We start from the raw sequence: 20,375 nt of genomic DNA, 5'->3' as shown, positions 1-20,375 counted from the left end.
CTATAAATCCTTATTGACGCTGTTCAGTGAGTCTATGTGAACACAAATAAACCGCTGCTGATGTGACTGAATATGTGTGAGTGGTGAATTTCTATTCAAAATATGGCATAATACGGATTTATTATTTTGCACTCCTGACATAAATCACTAAATATCTGTCACTGCAACAATGTTTTATCAAAATATTGGTCAAATATCGAAGCTAGAGTCTTTAAACTTTCAATTGATGCACAGTTTGTCCAGATGAAGTAAGACAGTGATGTTTAATGTGCTGTGAAAGTGAAACAATAATAAACTGGGGCCGTCTGCAATGTTTGCACGTAAAGGGGTTAAAGCATTGTCAAGGGCAACACCTCCCAATTCGTACAACGTATTAAACTGAGAGTTGCAAAAAATTGGAGCAAACTATATCACTGCTATGTGCACAAGTGCACTGTGAGACATTTCCCCCAATGGACTGCATGGATGCTCATGCTGTTCAATTCACTTGGATTGTTCGCTGCCTTATGAAGCTCATAACTACATAAACGGGCTGTGTGCGATTGAGGAAGGATTGCTGTGAAAGGTAATTTGGCATGCAGGCGCAAGGAATGTCAACGTTTCGAAAAATAAACACCTAAATAAAACAAATGCATTTAGCATCTTGCTCTGATCACATTTACGGTGATCTGTAGGAATGGTAAAATTAAAAGCACAATTTCCACTTTCTTTGCCTAATCTATTCGTTTCCAGCATAGCAACTGGCCCCAGATCCTGATCCCTTTGGTACATGTAACCCGAGCCCAGAAGCCCATGTGCGTCAAGATGTTTATTCGAAGGATGCTATCAAAGAGGATGTTATCTAAAAGACAGGAGAAAAGCCTAGAGGCAGGAGTGCTTATTTCTGCTAAATTACCATGCGCAATGAGCCAAACTGGGCTGCGGGCTGAGTCATACCAAAATTATAATAGCTTATTACGAAGATGCATCGAGTCTGACAGTCTAAATGTAGAGAAGAGTGGATCAGATGTCTAGCAGCTCTGGGACATGGGCTTTGCGTAGAGTTTAGAATCAGTGACTGCCAATCAGGGGTCATGGAGGTGCGGAGAGGTGTCAGGAATGAACTACGGGCACATTAAGAGTGAGTAAAAAATTAAGAGCTTCTTCCGAGTCAGGAAATCCATTTTGCGATAAGTGCTCTCTTGGGAAGAGCTCCGAAAAATCAGCCCATACCTGGACATGTAACTGAAATGAAGTTAGCAGAAAGAGCTTGACTTTGAGACCAAATCAGGTTTATTTATTTATAAGAGTCAATGACCGGATTCCTCTTTTTTCAGGTTCTATTAATTAATTAAAGAATAAATTATTACAAGGAAGATAATGTTTTAAAGAGCCAGTAAGATGAAAATTCTAAGCTTCCTATCATTGTTTATAAGTCCTGTACATTCGGTTTAAATCCATCCAAGGTTAAAAAACATTGTCATTTTGTCAAAATATCATTTTAAAATTACCTCAATTCTCAGAGATCCCCAAACGGTTCGCGCGAAGCTGTTCAAAAGATTCAGTTTCCTTAAACCCCACCTTTCGGTAGCATACTGTGTTCTGATTGGTCAACTAACATAAGCTGTTAAACTATGCGTTAGCATCTGTTTGGGGTGAATTATGTCTTATTCCTCTCACCGCGAAGCAAACAGTAAAATAAAAAACTTGAACAGTCTGGCTGCTTTTTCTTCTGTGTGGGTGTATTCAAGCCGCGCGCTTCAGTTTGAATCTGAATAGCGCCTTCAGCGCGGGGGCGTGGTCACATTAGATATAATAAAGGGAGACATGAAAAACAGACATCGCGTTGTTTTCATATGGATTACTTTATCACAGAATATCTGTTTTCGGCAGCACTTGTTTAAAGTAGACATGTCAAGCTTTCTATAGATATCTCTCTCATTAGAGCTGTAGTCAAGTCCAGCTTTGTCGAGTCCAAGTCAAGTCCAAGTCCAGAACTAGTCGAGACCGAGTCAAGACCGAGTCCAAAGAGGTTCGAGTCCAAGTCAAGTCCAAGTCCAAAAGTTTCGAGTCCAAGTCAAGACCGAGTCCAAATGAGAGAAAAAAGGGTCCTCTTCAAGACCACATACTTAACTACTGATAATGTTTGTGATGCGAGAGACAGCATATATCCTATTCTAAGAAAATTAATTTACATTATTATTTGTAATGATCAAAAAGCATGTGCAAAGTAAAAACTCTGTAGGACAGGGGTCTCCAAACTACATCCTGGATGGCCAATGTCCTGAAAAGTTTAGCTCCAACTGGCCTTAACACACCTGGAAGATTAGTGTGTCTAGTAAGAGCTTGATTAGCTGGTTCAAGTGTGTATAATTAGGGTTGAAGCTAACAGGGGCATTACACAAGATCCCGGGCCCTATGCATAAGCAGTCCTGATGGACCCCATGCCCCCCACCCATGAAAATATCCAGGTAAAATAAAATATATTTCAGATTCATACTTTTCAAGGGCCCTCTCTTCCTTTGGGGCCCTGGTTATCAGTACTGGTTTTACCCCCAGTCCGACCCTGGGAGCTAAACTATAAAGGACACTGGCCCTCTAGAACAGAGTTTGGAGCTGTAAGGTCAAATTTCATTTTACTTTAATACTTTAATGTCATTTTATTTACGTAATAATGCTGCTTTTGCTGACATTATGTCTGTGGTCAAAAATTAAAATGACTGATGCTTTGGCACAGTGCACAGACACACGCAAAGCTCGGGATTTGAAAAATGCGCGCAGCAAGGCTAGAAGGGATACGTTTGGCTCTACTGGGCATGCGCACATAAATACAGCGATATTTTTGTCATAGGCTACTGTATGAGTGCTTGCATAGACTACTCGGCGCTGTTGGAAACAATTATGCATGCATTAACCATAATGAATACAAAGTGTTGCGACGTGAATTTTAGAATTACAATATTGCGTGGAGCTGTTACATGACCTTATCTATGTTGCATGTAAAAATAAAATATGTAATGTAATAATTAGGGTTGTGCCTGAAGCCGAATACCTTATTCGGAAAGGCACGGATAATGGCTTAAAAAACGAATAACGCTCAAGGAATAATTCTGCCTGAATACTCGGCTGAAGCTGAAGCTGACACAGTCTGGTATTTGTTGGATAACAGGTGAGCCAGGGGATCAGCGCCAGAAGTAAATGAATTTAAACTTTATGAGTGAAAAGAGCGCAAATCAAACACCGCATTGTTGTCGCCTCTCTGCGCATCTCTCAGAAATCAGAGCGTTGCAAGAGTAATTTTACCTATAATAATACATCATACACGTTATTGTATTTGTATATATTTAAAAGGCAATGATTTAAAGCTTAGGCCACAATATGATACGAATGAATGGAATAAGCACAGCGCGCTCACCAATCAAACAGCCGCGCTGCGCGTCTCAGTCTGTCAAAAACTAAATCAGTTCTCTCTCAATAGTAGGCTAATAATCAGCTTAGATACGGATACATTGTCTACTTGTCCTACATGTTTGCATCTTTACCTTTTGCTGGTTTGCGCGGTACACACACATCTGTTTAGTGAAGTTCATTAACATTATAGACTCGCTCAAAGTGTTCTGCGTAATGAGAATGTGTGCATTGAATGGATTCAGTCTTGTTCAAATGATCACTAAACGTTTGTCATGACTCTCTGCTTGCATGATAAATATTATTTTAGAAATTAATAGTTATTCTAGTTTAACACGACATACTTGTTCAGTGATAACTACGAAAAAATATATAAAAAGTCATAACGGTCTTATCAAGTAACTGTACGACGCTGTATCCGAATGCAGATAGGAAAAAATGTGTGATTGCTACAGATACAAATACTGGCTGTTACATGACAATTTTAATATGTAATGTCATAATTATAAAGTTTTTTTTTTTAATTACACATGTAGGCTAATTGTTGCATAAGGCTATACATTAATAAGCGTTTATTGATTAAAAAAAAAGATTTAGTGTTTTCATTTACAATAGCATGAACCACGAGCATTTTTAATTAAAAAAATCGACTAGTAGAAATCAGTAGCCTAGTCTTGCAACCCCTATACTGTACAACAATAATTAGTATTTCATTATTGTAAAGGGGACGTTTGAGGGGATCTAGGTGTAGACGTAAATAAAACACAATCTAACAGGTAGAAAATTAAATTAGAAACATCTACTACTTTTCAGGTCGCAGCAAAGGCACCGCTGGTCACGCACATCCTTTCCCAGAACAATACTGAAAGATAAGATGGAGAAACAGATGATCATAGCTGTACAAGGAAAGCCATTTTTTAAATGAATCTATTAACAGAGCTACTGAAAGGGATGTTTAATCATGGAAATCCATTTATTCTTTGCTGAAACTTCTGCGTCATCATGAAGAGCGGGTCATGGTTGCCCAGCAACAGTAGACGCCACTGGAGCGCAAGCGCAGGCTACAGAGTGCTTTGGATAAGGAGAGCGCGCGAATAGCTTTTTTCAAACGTTTTCAGTCGCGACATCATGCAAATGTGGTTTTGTTTTGAAGGATACATTTTTTATTTTCTTTTTTTGCTGGACTCGGTCGAGACCAACTAGAAGACTTGGCGAGTCCAATGGCCAAGTCCGAGACAAGTCCGAGTGCAAATGCAAAGAGTCCGAGACAAGTCCGAGACAAAAGAAAAATGTCTCGAGTCCAAGACCGGACTCGAGTACTACAGCCCTATCTCTCATGTCTCTTCGTTGAGTATTCACGGAGTTACACTTCATTTTAATGACGTGTTTGTACATGACGATCAGCACAAGCAAAGGCTGCAGACAGCACACATACTGATAAGACGCTCGGGAGAAAATAGACACATAACTTCATAATCATACTTCGCGGTGTTATTTCGGAGATGCTCGTTGGTCTAAATAAAGTTGGTAATTAACCCTCTTTTATGGCCAAATGCTTTGTAAATCCCTCTGTACTCACCGAGATTAGAAAAGCAGTCATCAGTGAAATGTTGTGAACACAACAAAAGGGATTTGTTGTTCTGCTCTGGTATTGTGGTAAAAATGAATTTTAGCCATTGGTTCTTCTGATTTTCATTCTTTGGCAGTGAAAATAAAACAAACTTGCCTTTACAATTAAAAACACACTGTCTCCTCGACATGATGCTCTCACACCAACCAGAGCGTCTGTGTGGGGGGGGTGGGGCAGATCAGAGTTCCGTTTCTCCCAAGACGGTAGGCAGAGATTATTATGCAAAGTGTTCCTAGTGACATACATAGAGATGGGCAAAAGATTTGAAATCTATAACGACTCGTTTCAGCGATTCAGAGTCGACTCCTTACTTTAGAAGCCAATAACTTTATAAATCGTGTACTTTTTGGTTTAATTACTTTGCAAATTGTTTACACAGATGGACAGCTACATCATACACTGTAATAAAGATAATTTTTGATTTCCCATCTGTGTGGCTCTTTAAAATTGGCTTATTTCTAAAGCTGCTTTAACAGTTTTTAATAACAGAAGTTGAAGTAATAGCAGCAACAAAATAATACTAGTAATAATAGTTGTGGTGTTGTGTTATTATTATAACAACAATAACACAAAACTTCTATTATTATCATGTTGATGTTGTTGTTGTTATTGCAATTTTAAAGTTTCAAAGTTTTTAAAAATGGTTAAATTAAATTTGCTGTGATTATTAATAATAATAATCTTATTATTAAGCTATTAAGTTTTTTTTACTGTTGTTGCACAGCATTTATAAATGATTTGCTATTATAGTGACTAAAATGTGTTTATTTTTAATTGCGTCAATGATTGATAATAATAATATTAAGCTTAAGTTAGTATTATTATGTTAATAAATGATTGTTTTGGTCAACTATTAACATAAAAAAAAAACATTTCTATGAATGTATACACTTTCATGTTAAAAATGGTTAAGATGGTTGGGTTTGAAACTTAATCAAAAGTGGTTCAGTCTTTTAAGCGAAACTTAAAGTGAATCACTGAATTATGCGTTATTATGTATGTTTTATTGCCTTCATCTCTGTATTTTTTGGTTCCAACTGAAGCCAGGCAGAGGATCACCTGTTCACTGAAGTGAGATAAAGCCGCTACACTGGGATGAGGTCTGCCCCTTGTTCTAGAACAGCCGTCACAGCTCCCTGTGTGTGTGTGTGTGTGTGCGTGCGTGAACCACCACTTCTCTGCTCTCCGGTTGACCTTGTGGAAATTGGTGTCCGGGCCCTCTGGAGACCTCTCGTCTTCGGTCACCCTCGCTGCATATCATCTCTCTCTGCTGATTCTGTCACTTGCTGCTTGTCTGCCACGGGCAATTTTTGTACTCTGGGCCCCATCTCATATGAATGAGCAGTCAACTTGTGTTGTCTCGCCTTAAACGTTGTAGCTTTCGACAGGAAAAATCTGTGACCTTCTGAAACGACACATTCAGCACTAGAAGTCTTTCTGTTGAGTATATATGCTGTTTGATATAAGATAAGAGGTAATAACGTCATGTTTTGCCTATGTTGTCAGGACCAGATGTCCCCACAAGGAGAGTTAAACCTGTGATCTGTTTTAAAACCTAGTGAGCTGCCTGCAGCTTTTAAAGCATCATAGGCATCCTCCTGACACAAAGGATTTTCTAGACGGTGTGTAACTTTATTTACACAATGCCTCCTCAGGTGCTTTGTTTTTAGCCAAAAAGCAGGCAAGGCAGCATCACACATACAGTTTGCAGTGAAGGCAAAGCGCATTTCTGCCTAAGCTTCTTTGCTGTTCTCCCAACGTGGTCAGACTGCTCTGTTTTAAAGGAATTTTGGGCACTTTTCAGCTGATCAGGCTGGTGAGCAAACAGGATGCTCACCTAAACCAGCCCAATACAACATTTCCGCATACACTCCATATAATTAACCTTAATTAACCTACCAACTAATGTCTAAATGTAAGTAGAACAATTTTGAAAGATTTCTTTGAGGGTTCCTTTAGCAGTAAGGTTAGAAAATATCATAATCTCTGATGGTAATGTAAAAAAAGTATATGTGTAGTACAAAACAAAGGCATCCCATGTGTCGGGTAAGGAGATTAAGATCTTGTGTTTCACAAATGAGTGTGTCAGAAGTAAAGCTGAGAGCTGTGGGAATATGGCCATGTACACTGATTATCATGCTGAAATATAAATGAAGAGACAATGGCTGTTTGTTTGCCTATTCACCTAGTGTAATTAGAAAACAGCACAGAATGAAAGACTCGAGAGATGAAGAAGCACTGTACTATAATTCCTCAAGGGTTGTGTTCATTGTTCTTTGGTGTTGACTAATATGAGCCTCTGTAATGAAGGCACATGAGCCATTAACAAGCCATAATATTGGCCAACCATAATCATGCCATTTTAAAGGTTTTTTTTCAAGCGAATATCACTCACCCCTATGTCACTCCAGACTGGTATGGTTTTTGTTTAACAGATTTTCCAGCGTTTTCTGTTCCATAAGATGACAGTGGATGTGGACAATTGCTTCAAGCTCCAAAAATGCCACAAAACACGATAAAAGTAGTCTTATGAATGACATGAGGGTGAGTAAATTATGGCAGAGTTTTTATTTTTGTGTCAAATATCCGAACAATAACGACAGAGTGTTCCGACGAACATTCCTGCAAATGCTTTGGGCAATGGCGTCTGAATGGAACCATCTTAAACTTGACATCTGTTTTGTTGTTCTTCCTCTCCTCGTTGGAAATTTTCATTCAAACACATTTCTGTGAATTGATATTGATAGGTAAACCTTCAGCACAGATTTGACATGAAAGCTCGGCTGCATTCTGCCTCGACTGCACGCTGGGCTCAGATTATGTAAAGAAACGTGGCACCGCAGGTAGTGAAAGCAATTTCAGAGCTCACAAACGTAGATTGTTTGGCCCATTGTATGAAAGCCATCATGCTGACTAACAGCCACCACTGAAAAATACATCAAGACAGGGGTTTTCTTTAACTTGGTGAATAAGGCTCATTAGGAATTTTTTAAATACAGTTATTATGCCATATCTTACAAATAGATAAATTACTTATTTTAACAGTTGTACCCGTTTTACCGTTGTTAAACTGAAGATAATGCACATTTCCTTTTATAGTTTTGTCCAAATAGTTCCCATGGTCAGGAGCAATATCTTCAGCTCAGCCTTGAGATAAAGTGATTCATAACATTCTTTAAATGTATTTCTTGTTTTCCTGGAAAAAATGTGATTTAATCTTAAATGGAAATCCATGATTTTAATTTTGGATTTAAATTGAGATTTAATCAAGCTCTGTGATGTCAGTGGTTATTTTTACTGTTGTTAATATTTGACGTAAACCTTCACACATTACTGTAATCCTTCCTAACTGCAAATGTATGATTTTGAAGTAGGAAATACATGTTTAACAACAGTAATTTTAACATCAGCAGTGTTTGTGGCTGAATGCTGATTACCATAAAAACAATTTTGATTCGTCACTGAGGAAAATTAACCTGAATCTGGAGCATGTATACAAAACTGCTTAAAAATCAGATAAATTATTTTATTGTACAGTTGCTTTAGGCTTTAGGCCCCAGTGTTGCTTTTTTGCTGACATGAATTCTTGATGCTTCCTCAATACATAATCTTCTCAGTGCTCTATAGGGATAAATTAGTAGGTCGAGTTTCTACCAACTGCCTTCTGGGAAAAAGACAGTAACTAAGGTTCAAGCTTAAAAAAAAAAAGAAAGAATCACAGCAAAATTTGTTTATACATTCTGGGGTTAATGAATACTTATATTCAGAAATAAAATGCGTTCCTTTGGTCAGAAGAATTGTATCTTTTTTTTCTATTTGCAGAATTATTATTTTATTATTGTTTTGGTTTAGTTTACATAGTTATTATCATTATTATTATTTTTATACATTTTTATTTTAGTAAAAATATGTTCTAATTAAATAAGTAAATTCAGCTTTAAAAAAATCCATGCACAATGTTGCCCTTTTTTTAGTTGTGCAAACATATAACTGCGTGTCGGTGATCATTTTTGATGTCTCTTAGCATGACAGGAAAGTGAAGAATTGAGAAAAGTGGGTTATAACCCAAGCATGTCAGAGCATGTGCTCTACCCACCAAGCCATGTCTCTGCTGACTTTTGCCATTTAAAAAAATAAAGATGTTAGATTGAGTCTCAAAGGTTAAGGCAGCATGAAATGGGACACAATGGAAGCTACAACTGTACTTATGCTTTCACATATTCAGATCTCACATACTAACCACTAGACTGTCACTCCAAATGGTGATTCATTTTTTTATTCATACTTTGCGATGCATGTATACAACATCTGAAGTGAGAAGACTGAAAGAGACTATTGTATCTTAACAAGGTGCTTAGACACAAGGGAACAAAAGAAACAAGTAGGCTATAAGTGCCTCCAATATTTCATTACACAAAATAATTTCAGTTATTGTCTGAAATCACTGCCTATCTTTTGAGACATAAAATCGCAAGTCTGCAGAATAATTGCAAAGCATGTTGCAACCATGAAAGTGTGTGTCTTGTGATTCAGACTGAAATGCAGACAAGACAAATTAATGCTTTTACCCGACCCATGACTCTCTTCGTTTCTCCTTATCGCTTCTACTGAAAATAAAATGATACATCAGTGTCCTCCATGAAGTGTAATTATATCTGTGGGTGGAGAAACTTGGTTATAAAACGTCTGATTCCATATCGCATGGGCAGGTTGTACTAAAGTACATTTCAGCCCAGAGTTTTGACCTGAGTGTAATGCCGTAAGGAACAATGGCATCATTGTGTTCGGCTTTGAACATGCTGTTCTCAACAAGACGCCTAGTGATGCGCTTTGTCTGTAATGATCTCTCATGGTGCCATTCGTCGCATCTCTGACGAAATGAAGCTGTGATGTGTGTATTTACGTAACTCTTGCGAAATGTATATATAAAAGTACTGATCATTTGATTATGGCCTGTAAATGCTACAAATGTTTTGGAAGAATCTGTCTAGAATTGCCCGAGTCTTGAAGGATTTGTGATGACTCTTTTCTGCTGTTGACAGCACATCCCCATGAAGTGAAATTGTTGTTATTGTGGCTTCAAAATGGAGTTTGCATTTGGTATCGACTGTGAAAAGAGAGAAATCCATGGAAAGAAGCGCTTCGAGGCGTCACTGCACAATGGGACACGACACACGCTTATAAATAAATCTGCTTGTAGATGAGAATCTTAAATTATCAGTTGCTATGTCCAGCAGGTTCTGTGTTTTGTGGGTTTTGGGATGATTTTTCCCAAACGAATGCACATTTTCAATGTGGAATACTAAATTGTGCTGATGTTCCCTGTAGGCGTATTAACCAATAGCTTCTGGCAACTTGTTTGATTGACTATGAATCAGACAGTTGCTCCAGGTTCAAGTTCAATAAATTCATATTTCACAGTCCAGTTGTATTGTAGGTTCTCCAGAATGAAAGTTGCAGATGAATCACTTGTGAAAACCCAGATAGCGACCCATTACAAATCAATGCTAAAGTTCAGCCACCCCCTACTAAGCCAGGCCCAAAAAATCGTCCTACAAGAAAGAGGCATGAAACTGTATTAGTTATTGTTAAATAGCCAGATCACATATAGTCACTTCATATGTTCATCTTTACAACACGAGTGTTAAGTCATATTGAGTAGAGCATATTTAGCATGCTGTTTGAATGTTTATACATTCCTCTCGCTTTTACTAAAAGACAGCTTTCTGAAGATGATGTACTTTATTGAGCCAGATAAAGTGTTCTTGGCAGGTGGCAGCATAATAAAGTTGAAAAATGGTTGCAGAGGATAGGAATATGATATTTCAGAATACCATTTTCAGATGGCCATCAATGTGGAATAATTTAGCCTCCTTGTAGTGGTGTAGTTATAGTTATCTAACCAGTCATTTTGTTTTAATAAGAAATATAGCCTGTGATTATATAGAAAAATTAAAAGTTTTATTCAGCAAGGATGCATTTATTTAAATCAAAAGTGATGGTTAAGATGCTGTTCTTTTTCGTACTGTTTATTAATCAAAAACTCTTGAAAAAAAGTAATGGTTATTAAGGCTTCCACATAAATATTAAATGGCACCAACATTTTCAGCATTGATAATAATGTTTTGTGAGTACAAATTCAGCATATTAAAATGATTTCTGAAGGATCATGTGACAAAGAAAACTGAATTAATGGCTGCTGAAAATTCAGCTTTGCTATCAGGAATAAATACAATTTTCAAATATGTGTAAAATATATTAAAATAGTAAACAGTTTGTAATAATATTTCACACTGTGCCAGGTAAGCGCATAGGAGACTTTTTTCAAAAACATGAAAAAAAGCTTAACAACCCCAAACTTTTAAATGGTAGTTTATGTATCAAAGTTGAGATTATAAAACAAAGCATCATTGATGATTAAAACTCTCCAAGCTTGTATTTCTTGTTTCCTTTCTCTGTAGATTCTTCTTGGTAATTCAGATGAGTACTGTCCTGGCTTTGGTTGAACTTTCTTTCAAAGTGCAATTTGCATTCAGAAAGGATTTTCCAGATAAAGAACAATGCTTTGTAGAATGTATCATAATAACACATCGCCCAGTGTCCCGGTGGCTTTAGAAACGTGTGGCGGATTATTAAATTCATGAATCATCATTACAAGCTTGAGGGTTCTAAGCATCATTAATATTCGGTTTGCGAAGATGCATACTCCATGATACGCTCTGTCTTTCATTTCCATCCTCCAAATGTGCTGTTAGTATCCCGTCTCTACTTGCGAAATGCATTTAGTATATTCAGAGGTGTATAACATAGTCTAGAAGGTATTACAGTTTTTTTCAATCGCTAACAAGCGCTTGACCATACTTCAGATACTTTTTCTAAACTCTTAACACAGACTCACACCTACAAAACACAATTGGCCAAATGGATAATTTTCTTCTCAAAAACACATTTTGTTAAATATATACTAAATCTTCATTTCAAAATAGAACGCATCTTTCTCTGCACACACCAACTTTACCAAAACACTGGAAATCTGACTCAAAATTAAATGATTCTGTCAAAGAATAACACTTGTTTTCACCTCAAAAGGTACATGCAGTCAGTCAAAGTACACCAGGTTTCAAAATACTGGCTATTGTTGACATTACAAAAACTGCATAGACTTTTCAGTCACAGTTTTACAGGTATTTGCATGCAAAACATGCAATTCCCTGTTTTACACTAAATTTCTTGGTTAGGAACTGTATGTCCAAATGTACAGTAATGTTTACATTCAAAAGCATTCCAGTAAAAAGCTATTTTTTCCTTTACTGTTGCATGATTCAACAGGAGGTACAGTAGAAACACGGTATGATACAACAGAAAAGGTTTGACAGTATTGCTTACAGTGAACAAAATATCCATGAAACACATAAGAGCATTCTGAACAAAAAAACAACAACAGCAAAAAGCCCAGAATAAAAAAGGGGGGGGGGGGGGGTAAAATACAGTTTTTTTCAATCGCTAACAAGCGCTTAACCATACTTCAGATACTTTTTCTAAACTCTTAACACAGACTCACACCTACAAAACACAACTGGCCAAATGGATAATTTTCTTCTCAAAAACACATTTTGTTAAATATATACTAAATCTTCATTTCAAAATAGAACACACCTTTCTCTGCACACACCAACTTTACCAAAACACTGGAAATCTGACTCAAAATTAAATTATTCTGTCAAAGAATAACACTTGTTTTCACTTAACAAGGTACATGCAGTCAATCAAACTACACCAGGTTTCAAAATACTGGCTATTATTGACATTACAAAAACTGAATAGACTTTTCAGTCTCAGTTTTACAGGTATTTGCATGCAAAACATGCAATTCACTGTTTTACACTAAATTTCTTGGTTAGGAACTGTATGTCCAAATGTACAGTTATGTTCACATTCAAAAGCATTCCAATAAAAAGCTATTTTTTTCCTTTACTGTTTACTGCAGGAGGTACAGTAGAAACACGGTATGATAGAACAGAACAGGTTCGACAGTATTGTTTACAGTGAACAAAATATCAATAAAACACATAAGAGCATTCTGAACAAAAAACAACAACAGCAAAAAGCCCAGATAAAAAAGGGGGTGGGGGGGGGAATAAAAACAATCACTCACTGCTCCTGCTCCTCTCACTGCTCCTCTCACTGCTCCTCTCACTGCTCCTGCTCCTCTCACTGCTCCTCTCACTGCTCCTCTCACTGCTCCTGCTCCTCTCACTGCATCTCTCACTGCTCCTGCTCCTCTCACTGCATCTCTCACTGCTCCTCTCACTGCTCCTGCTCCTCTCACTGCTCCTGCTCCTCTCACTGCACCTCTCACTGCTCCTCTCACTGCTCCTGCTCCTGCTCCTCTCACTGCTCCTCTCACTGCTCCTTTCACTGCTCCTCTCACTGCTCCTGCTCCTCTCACTGCTCCTGCTCCCCTCACTGCATCTCTCACTGCTCCTCTCACTGCTCCTGCTCCCCTCACTGCTCCTCTCACTGCACCTCTCACTGCTCCTGCTCCTCTCACTGCTCCTGCTCCTCTCACTGCATCTCTCACTGCTCCTGCTCCTCTCACTGCATCTCTCACTGCTCCTCTCACTGCTCCTGCTCCTCTCACTGCTCCTGCTCCTGCTCCTCTCACTGCTCCTGCTCCCCTCACTGCTCCTCTCACTGCATCTCTCACTGCATCTCTCACTGCTCCTGCTCCTGCTCCTCTCACTGCTCCTCTCACTGCTCCTTTCACTGCTCCTCTCACTGCTCCTGCTCCCCTCACTGCATCTCTCACTGCACATCTCACTGCTCCTGCTCCTCTCACTGCTCCTGCTCCTCTCACTTTTCCTGCTCCTCTCATTGCATCTCTCACTGCTCCTGCTCCTCTCACTGCTCCTGCTCTTCTCCCTGGGCCCCTTGCTCTTACTCTTCCTCGTCCATACAGTACAGTGTTTGTCTTTTTCTGTTTCTGTTTCCAAAAATATAATTCTTCAAAGTCCTCCTTTTATTGTATAAGTGTCAATGTAATAGAAAAAAATAACCCCTGCCATTGAGTCTAAGCCAGATTGGAATCAGTTGTGGTTGGCCCAATTTACACAACATAAATCAGCTTAGATATATTGTTTTTGAACTGATATCATTGCAGAAGCAGAGGTTTTTATACTGTATCTAAGGTTTGGAACATTGTTTTTGCTATTGTGGGATGTTGTGTGTTAACATTTGTAAATACTACAAAAACCATCCATAATTTTGTTGGGAGGTATAGCTTGTCTGTTCAGAAAATGTAAGCATTGTGGAAATGTGTTCAATGACTCCATATTGTGTGAAAACGACATGAAATGTGTGAATGGTATGGCCACAATAGACAGATGCTGTGCTAATTGTGTTTAGAGTTTTGAAAATGTGACAACTGCTTGGACAAATGCTTGTTAGCGACTGAAAAAAACTGTAAAGGAATAGTTCAGCAAAGAAATGAAAAGTCTGACATTTGCGCACGCTCATGTCATTCTAGACCTGGGAGAGTTGGAACACAAAAACAGGATTTTGAATACTGGTTGTCACCCTTTTTATACAGACAGAATGAATGGTAACTGACAATTTCAAGCTTTAAAAAGGACAAAAAGCTCTGTAAAAGGGGTTCATATAACTTGTGCAGTTTTATATATGTCTTCTGAAGCGTTGTGTGAAGAATAGACTGGAATATAAACTGTTCACTAATAATCATCCACTTCAGTGAGATGTTAACCTTCTGTGTCATTTTAGAAGCTTGACAGCCCTATTCACTTTCAGTATAAAGAAAAAAAAAAAGAGGCAGACATACAAGTATAAACCCATTGCATTCTACAGACAAAAGAAATGCTTACAGGTTTGGAACAACATGAGTGTTAGTAACTCTTGTTATCTGTTCAAGCTTGCCCAGCTAAGGAATTTTCTATCTCCACTACAGTTAACCTCATTTTCCAGGTAGATGTGTTCGTCTTTGAGCACGTCAGTCATGGTTGTTTAAATTTATTATAGCTCGACTCGAGAATCTGGAAAAGGTCAACACTGATAGAGAGAGAGCGGTTCAGCTGGAATAATATGGCACTGACCTCAGTCCTTCAGCCAGGCCATAGTGTGATTGGAGGATAGAAAAAATTATAAAGAATTGATTAATTTTATATCAATGGAAGGAACCTTGGCTTTGTATTTGGTTCACAATACATTCCTTTTTCTAATTTTGAAAAAATAATAAAAAATAGAGCATAAGTCTCCTTAAAAAGTTTTTGTCACAGTCATGTGGAGTTTTAATGCAATGACGTGCATTATGAGCTGTAATTAGTTAACTCAACTGTGGAATCTGGTTTTATAGAAGCATTGGATAGTTATTTGTTTGTGATATTGGGAAGCAAGTATCACGCCTTTCAGTTTCATGTCCTTCCTTCCATTCATTATTTATAATGTTCATTTTATGTAATGTTTGCGAGGCTAATATTATGCTTGTCAATTCTTTGGCATGGTTGCCTTGCCACAGTGGAACACATTGTATGCTTTTTGATTTTCTATTTCAAAAGGCATGGGAATAAGCCTGGTGCTGCTGTTGACTATGAAATAAAGGATAACTGGTCTCATTGTTCAGCACTTTCATGCTTTGCTATTTTCTAATAATCCATTGGGGGAGAGCATACATATCACCAAAGCACTGAAGCAGGGACTGATTCCTTTCCAAAAAAAAAAAACAAGAAATACAAAAATCAGCTCAGTAGATAGTTCTGGTTGTCGGAGATATCGGATCAGGCAAGAGTATTTCACTTTTTGTGAAGACTTTCTAAGAAAATTCTTCACTTTAAAGATTAAAGGAGATGTTGCCTCTCAAGATCTCAAGACCACTCTCCTTGTACTTTATTTTTGGAAACCAGCTCTTAGAGTTTAGTTCATGACGGTGTCATCGGTCTAAAAACGCTGGTTGAGAATTAGTTTAGTGACTTTTTTGACTCAATTCGCCTATTAGGATGCTGAATTTCAATATCTTCCTGGCAAAGACAAGGTTTCCAAATGACATTTGCCATGGCAAATTTCAAGAAATTTCAAAAGCAAATTTCATTGGTCTCCCCATACTGCATTTTGGAAACCAGCCCTTAGAGTCTTCATCAGGGTGTCATCAGTCTAAAAAGGCTGGTTGGAATTGGTTTGGTGAAATTTTTTTTTAGATTCGATTAAGGGTGTGCGATATGACAAGTTTTGATCGTGGATTCATGATCTGCTTTTGAAGAAATATCATGGTATCGTGCAACAGTGCACATTCTATCAGCTGCAGTTCTGGCACCTCCGTTGCATATTTACTGTACAACGTCACAAGCATTCACAGCAGTGTTCACTCAGCGGTAGAGTTGCTCTCTCATTATTTGCATTTGCTTTCAAATGTTTAATTCGCACGCTGGTCTGACCGGTGCTTTCTCTGAGCGCCATATACACTGAAGCGTGCACACTAAAGCCTGTCAAACAGCTAGGGCTGTCACTTTTAGTTCGAAAATCGATTGCACAATCGATCGGACCAACCAAAAAAAAGTTTCGAAAATGAAAATAGGGAATCGATTTCAACCAAATATGTACACTATCAATTTTAAAATAATTAAAAAATATAGATGTAACAAAACTCACAAACAAGCAGAAAAAGAAAATAAAGATTTCCGAAACTGCAGTATGCCTTGCAAAAGCTAGACAGAAAATACCAGCAATTTTACTCTCATACAAGACCCAGTGACGTTGAAAGCGACCTCTTATGCTGCGTTCACACCAAACTCGAATAGAGCGTCTGGTGCGAATGATCGTTTTCACTCAATCTCCTGTTAATCTTGAGTACCTATAGAGTAATACTGCATCCTTCATAACTCCAAAAAGTCTTTAGTTTTATTATATTCATAAGAGAAAGATAGTCTGTACCGATTTTTCCTGGAAAAACACGACCGGCTGGAGGCGTGACGTGTGGGCGGAGCTAAAGAATCACGAGCGCGAATAAGCTTTTGCGTTGAGAGCTTTTGGAAGCTGTGACATTACCGTGAGGAAAAAAACATCCAAAACAAACCATGGCTAACAGTCAGATTCAGCGTATATTTATGATCCAGAATCAGATCCCGAGGCTGAAACTGAACGAGAGCAGCAGCAGCAATCAGTCTCTATGTGGTATGTACTGAAACTGTATATATTTGCTTAGCGGTTTTGGAAAATGACTCAGTTCCACTTTGTCGTTTTTTTTTTTTTTTTTAAGCTGTACATGTGGAAAGTGCAGTTTGATAACAACATCGCATGTTGTTTACTTGATGTGCTTACGCGCCGATAGTTAAGTTAACAACACAGAGATATTTGAAGCAGTTTTACTCACCGCATGCGGTTCCAACACACGATCGTGACCCTTTTTCGTTGGGACTGCATTATCCTTAAGAAATAAACGATGTGCAAATCCGGCGTCAAACTGGGCCTTGTTTGTAAAACAAGCATCTTCGAAATGCAGGGAACAAACAAAAACACTTGCACAACTCCGTCGATGCTCTGTAAAAATAAACTCCATCCACTGGTCCCTTAATGCTGTTTTTTTTTTTTTTTTGGTAATCTGTGCAGGGTTGTCTTGCCCTGGCAACCAAAAACACACTTCTTTTGTGACATTTCGCGACGCTCTCGCTCTGATCAGTGAATGTCTGTGCTCTCAGTGCTCTGCTCTACGGGAGCGCGCGCTCTTCCGGCAGACGTGCCCTTAGGACCCATATAAGGAAATTCCGCTCCATCTAACGTCACACAGAGCCAAACTCGGAAAAAAAAACCTTTTTTTGGAACAAAAATACTCCTTCAAAGGTACAACTTAATTTTTGAAACTTTGTCCATGTTTAGCATGGGAATCCAACTCTTTAACAGTGTAAAAAACTCAGGATGCATGAAATAGCATTTCATCCCCCCCCCCCCCCCCCCCCCCTTTAAGGGACCCCTCAGCCCATAATGTATTTTTTGGAAACTAACCCTATAGCAGGGATCTCCAACCATGCTCCTGGAGAGCTACCATCCAGCAGACTTTTGTTCAAACCCTGTTTCATCACACCTGCCCATAATTAACAAGTTACCTTCTTACCCAGGATGGTTTGATTGGGGCTGGAGCTGAAATCTGCAGGATGGTAGCTCTCCAAGAGGAAGGTTGGAGACCCTGCTTTACAGAGTCTAGTTCATCAGGGTGTAATTGGTCTACAAAGGCTTGTCAGAATTGGTTTGGTGACTTTCTTTAGACTCGATTTTTGCCTTTATTATGCTGAAGTTTACGATCTTCCTAAACAAATTCAAGCTATCCAAACCATTGGTTTAGTTAGAGGCTCTTAGGAAATTAATTTCAAGTTTATTCCATCAGCTGTTCATATTATTCTAGCCCACTCTTCCCACTCAAACCCAATCGTTCATTAGAGTGGAGGGGGGATTTCATAGCAAGCCCCACTAATGGCCCAGTAAGCAGCAGCCTGCCTGATTACCATTGATTCCCTGGCAGATTCACTTTGTTTGCTTTCATAGTTGCAGTGTCTGAAAACGCCTTGGAGATTGAAATGACAGGTCCTATTGTGGGTGGCCTTGTTGGTACCGACAAGTTGATATTAAAAACACTGTCCTAGTCCTCAAACAGAGTTACCTGTGACTGGCCGCATTGAGTGGAAAAGTACATTATTATACTTAACACTTAAAAACAAGTTAGAAGAAGCCAGGCCGTTTTTCTCACTCAGAGAGAAATGTCACTCAGGAGCTATTTTCCTCTATTGGATAATAGCTTTGCCTTAGAGGGGATTTGAGAGCTGTGCTGACATTTTATGCCCTTTCATAAGAGGATTTTGGGTTTGTATCACTAGACGGAATACCAAATTATAATGTAATGAATAAAAGTTGTGTTATGGCATATAACTTTGTTTACAATAACATAGTACTTTATGATTATTGTTCTGGTCTTTTTATGGATTTGTTATATTACTGACACATTTCTTTAGAATACTCTTGTATATATATATACGAAGGTACATGATCTATATGTCTTCTCTGCCTGTCATTTTATCTATTGCTTTATCTATAATTCTGTTGTGTTATCTGTCTTTATATTGTTCTGTTGTATCTGTCTGTCTGTCATTCTGTTTATCTGTCAGTCCAACTTTGATTCTATGATTATATTGTTGTATCTGTCTATCTGTCATTATATCGGAGCATCTCTTTCTTTCTGTTGTGCTATCGTTGAGTCGGTATGTTGTTCCATCCATCTATTTATCATTCTGTAGTTTTTTTTATCTTAAATTAAATAAATATTAAATTCAGAGTGGTTGCCAAGATGTTGCAATATTGTTAGAGTATTTGGTTTGTTGCTGTGGTGTACCTCTGGTTACGGGAGAATTACTAGGTGTTTACTAGGGAGTTTGTTGTGGTTGCAATGGCATTGCTTGGTGGTTGCTATTATGTTTGGGTAGTTATGATAGCACTGTTTGTTGGTTGCTGGGGTGTTGTACTCAACATTGTTCAGGCTTTTGTAGCTAAATAGGTTTTATTACTGACACATTTCTCAAGCTTGTAGCATACTTACCGTTGCATCCTGGAGTGCTATTATTTCAAAGTTGAGATGGAGGTTGGCACTTTGTCGGTGTGTGAAATCTTCGACTTACAAAGCATACTGAACTTATTTTCAAGTTGTAAATAATTAAGAAGATGGCTCTGCCAAAGAACTTCAAAGTACTGTATTTTGCTTTTTAACTTGAAGTCAGTTATACATTTTAAAATCCCCTGGAACAAACTCTGTGACTCGGGCCTTGATATTCTGGGAATTGGGGAGTATCAAAAATGTTCAAAGTTATCTTTTAAGTACAGCAAGCAAGACTCATTTTGAGGCTTCCTGATTTGAAAATGAGTAGCAAGATACTCATAGTTAATTGTTTAATTTTCAGGAGCAACACTATAATAAGCATTATTATATATAAGCTTAATTTGGCCACTCAACAGACATGCAATGCCAAAACATTAGGTTAGTTCATTTTTGGGCGAACTAACCCTTTAAGGTTCATCTAATTTGTTTCACCAGTCTGGGGTTGTCACCTATCCCTTAAAATGCGGTATCATCCCGTATGTATAGGTAAAATGATGTGACGATTGTCCCATATTTTACAAATGCCAACACATAGTTGAATTAACAAATAAGTATTTTGCACTGTTTATAATAATAATAGCAATTATAATTACATACATTTCATTCAAGGTATTAGAGAAATTGGCGTCTTTGTTTCTATAGCGACAGCGTCTCCAGAACATGTGCCGTTAAAGTCCTTCGATGGGGTGTGTGTGTGGGGGGGGGGGGGGGGGG

The 20,375-nt window shown here is 38.2% G+C and overlaps 1 protein-coding gene and 1 long non-coding RNA gene across 2 annotated transcripts in view; one reads left to right on the top strand and one right to left on the bottom strand.

The window, feature by feature from the left end:
• Positions 1-20,375, top strand: part of LOC128021110 (neurotrimin) — a 309,825-nt gene that overhangs the window by 47,831 nt on the left and 241,619 nt on the right. The window lies entirely within an intron of this gene.
• LOC128021114 (uncharacterized) lies at positions 11,857-12,761 on the bottom strand. The gene is made up of 2 exons (XR_008185469.1): positions 12,674-12,761; positions 11,857-12,010 (listed from the first exon to the last, which is right to left on the bottom strand). It is a non-coding gene; the product is annotated as an uncharacterized LOC128021114 (long non-coding RNA).

The sequence above is a fragment of the Carassius gibelio genome, chromosome A10 (genome assembly GCF_023724105.1).
Source record: "Carassius gibelio isolate Cgi1373 ecotype wild population from Czech Republic chromosome A10, carGib1.2-hapl.c, whole genome shotgun sequence".
NCBI lineage: Eukaryota > Metazoa > Chordata > Actinopteri > Cypriniformes > Cyprinidae > Carassius > Carassius gibelio.
The sequence above is the reverse complement of the archived record's forward strand: the minus strand, read 5'-3'. Positions and strand labels throughout refer to the sequence as shown.